Source organism: Anneissia japonica, unplaced genomic scaffold (assembly GCF_011630105.1).
Source record: "Anneissia japonica isolate Jap-2015-1 unplaced genomic scaffold, ASM1163010v1 scaffold2266_len499427_cov150, whole genome shotgun sequence".
NCBI lineage: Eukaryota > Metazoa > Echinodermata > Crinoidea > Comatulida > Comatulidae > Anneissia > Anneissia japonica.
In genome coordinates this window covers 70,029-73,973 of record NW_022711849.1, presented here as the reverse complement: position 1 = coordinate 73,973, position 3,945 = coordinate 70,029, and positions in this window count along the sequence as shown.

The following is a 3,945-nucleotide window of genomic DNA, read 5'->3' as shown; positions in this document are numbered from 1 at the left end:
TCCTAGAGGTGATTTATGCGATCCACCAGAGTTTTGGCCAAATCCAGAGATGTGTGAAGATCAGCGGAGTGATCAGAAATTGAGTTCATATGATAGAGTTAATACTAGATCTGATAATGATGCGGATGTTGATTTTAGCAGTAGTGATTCCGATATTGAGGGTTTTGTTATATTCCAGGATCCATTATGTAGGCCTATTCAAAGAGAAGAACTTGTAGAAACTCAACCTCTTAGGCGGTCTAAACGGAGTAATAAAGGGAAGCATCCTAATCCTCATAACTTACCACCCTATTTACAGTGAAATTGATTAATTAGAGGGAATAGGTCATACTGTAATTGTAGGTAAGATGTATTCACTATGTATGTTTGTTGTATGTATAAATTTAGTTAAATTGTGTGTATTAAAATAGGTATAATAATCATTGGGACAATAATTATTTGTCAGGATGGAGGATTCGAACTTTTAAACAGTCGAAACATCTGGTTGTAAAATATTTATTGTGTGCGATACACCAGTATGGTAATGAGTTCGGGTTGGGCGTGGCAGGTTTGAATGCTGAAATCCATCAGTCGACAATAGTACTTTGATGTGGTTAGTCGTGTCTGATGCTATAGGATGATTAACTGAATTAAGGTAGGCGTATAGTTTGTTCTGTAATGAATTTGATCACGTAATGAATTTGTATTATTATAGTAGTAACAATAAATAAATAATCCAAAAATAAATATATATGTTGATGTTAATCATATTTCTTATAGTTGATAATGATGCTGTGATAATGTAGACTATTGCATTGTTCATGGTTGTAGCATTGCTTTATTAGTGATAATTACCTGTGTTAGTTAATGACTACGGTACTATATTGAATATTTTATGGTTATTGGAAAAAATAGTTTAAATTAATAATTAGTTGGTATTTCGTTGTTTAATTTTGTAGCATAATAAAGTAGAATTTCCTATATTTGTGAGGACTGGGATTGGAAGTTTTGAGTACCGTATCGTTTGCATCGTTAGGACTATTGTTGATCTGTAAGTAAAGATGGTCGATTATTTGTTGAATTTCGGTATTGTTGTTTATGTAAGATTGATAATTGTGATTCTTATGACTATTACATCTTTGATAATGTGCTGATTTAAAGGGAAAATATCATTACCGTAATGCCAATCCTATAAAACATGTGTAGTTGTTATTTACGAATGATTATTGTGTCTATTTGCTACAATATAACATTAAATACATTTAATGATGGTTAATAATTATTTAATTATTGTATGTATTTAACTGGTTCAGATTTAGTATAATATTGTGAGACCGATAATTGTTGTGTTGTCTTTGCAGGCTAATGATTGCCGTTAACTTGTTGGGGTTTTTAATTTTCCCTTTGTTGGAAAATTTTGATGTTTCCTTGCTTCAATAAACGAAGTCGAACCGTTCTGCAGTCGTTTGTGTCTTTGTTTAAGTGTGATGACTGGCAGCGCGCGACATAGATAATTAAAAAGCTATTTCAGATATAATAATAATAAAAAAATAAAAATAAAAAGGTTATTTTAGCTCAGAATGTCCCATACCTCCTTTTTCTGTGGTAGTATTAGCGCAGTATGTTGGAATAACCCGTATCAAAAGAAAGCAAGACACAATTATACTAAATCAAATGTTCAAATATGAAAAATATAATTATACAATAATGATAACAGCATTCACTACATGAAGTATTACTCAAAGCCATTATTTTGTTGAAGCAATACCAATATTTATTATCAAAGCTCATGACAAAATATACATTAACATAAAACAGCGTACTAAAAAAAATTCCATAAAATATTGCTTTTCTCTGGCAAATATTATCACTTGGATTTAAATTGAACCATACATTGAGTTTGGCCTGAAAATAGTTGGAGTATGTGAGCTGTACCAGGTATAAGATAACTATCTTTCTTATAAAATAATTTCCACATATAAAGACAACTGACTGCAAAATAAAAAAAAAATGCATAATGCATCAACATCAAATAAATATTAAAATATAAATATTTGGATAGTTCTATCTGGTTTTACGAAAATCAACATCAACTTATTGGTTATTTTTAAAAAATTAGTACAAAAAAGGGGCTCTGTTAAAATTATTTAAATTTAAATTCTCCAAAACAATTCTAAGGCAAAATTTTATATAATATGAAAATATAAGTAATATCACCGGCGATGGAAAAGATTCATTATGTTTAGCATGTAAATAATTGGAGTAGAGGAGCTGTGCCATATATTAAAAAATAAGAAATTTATCTGTGAAACTATGAAAAAAATACAAGGAATTTATTATTATGCATCTTCCAGCATACATCAACATAGATATTGTACACTTATTTATTTACAGAGTACTGTATAATTAATGAGTATAAATATGATTTAATTATACAGTAATTATATTTCTTCAATAATCTTTGTGCATGAATGTGGTTTATGATTTTATTGATTATCTAAGTCCAATGCTGAGTTGTTTACTGGCAACCGTTTCCAAAATTGATGGCGATTCGCTGGCATGAATCGGCAGAGGTTAGTCAGAATATCATTTTTATTTTTCTCCTGGATGCCTCTTGGTGATTGAAGCTTGTGAAACGGAACAGTTTCAACTGGTTTCTCAATTTTATTTTATTTTTTTTTTTTTTTGCGGTTTTCTTTAAAAATTGCCCAGACCAGTGGCGTAACGTCTATGCGCTCTCATGCGGCGGTTCGCAGGGCCCCGAATTCTAGGGGCCCCGGAGGGGCCCTACCCATAGGCTCCTCGATCTACCACCCTGACCAAAAGACTTTGACTTATATTATATAAGTCTATGAGTGCCATATACGGCCATCTAGACGTGCCATAGTAATACATTTTGTTATCTCAACCCCACAAAATCAAAAGCATAATGTGTGTCTGAAATCGATTGTAGGACATATCATATTATATCCAGTGGCGGAATAAAGAGTGTGGGGGAGGGGGAAGCAGTCGGTCAGGGGACCCACTAAATTTTTCAAAATATTTTTTAACTGGTGATAAAAAGAAAATTCATAAATTTGTCTGTGAATGCTATTTCCAGCCATCTAAAGGTGCCATATTCATAAATTTTCTTACCTCAGCCCCAACAACCATCGTAGACAGGTCCCAGCCAAGGATAAACTGCCATTTTTCATGTCAAGTTTTGACCCCATGCTATTTGAAATAAGCTTGGGGGGCACCCACATTTTTGCCTCAACTCCAAGTTGCCTCAACCACCAAAATCTAAAATGGCCGCCACAATTACTATTATTAGAGATATACAACATATTTATTCGGTATTTTATTAGAAAATTGTAACATATTATTCGGTTATGTCAATGATTTTTTCAGTTTATTTGTCATCTGGTACATAAACCATTCAAGATCAATCAAGGGCCACCCAAAAATTTACCTTAAGTCCAAAATGACCACCAAAATGGCCACTAAAATTCAAAATGGCTGCAAAAAATACAATAATTCCAAATTTGTCTTGGTTTCAAATGTCGATGTTTTGTCAGTGGGTTTGTCATATGGGACATAGACATTTCACGGTCAATCAAGTGCCACACATAATTTGGCCTCAAATCAAAGATGACCACCAAAATGCAAAATGGCCACCAGAATTAAGTTAATTCAGTAAATTCTTCCTATTATTTATTCCTGTTAACGTTTAGCAGTGAATTTGTTAATCCTAAATTAATTGGAAATTAACTTTAAGGTCGCCTAGATGTTGACTTCATATCCAAGATGGCCGCCAAACTGCAAAAAACGGCCACCAGGTTTGCCTCTATAAGATGTATATTGCCAGAAATTTGTTGTGTAAAAACATTTTTACGGGGATCTGTTATTTAGAACCTGTACCGGTATCTGTAAAAACTTATCACAGGGCCACACACTCACAGTGGTGTATCTAGAAGTCTTGAAATG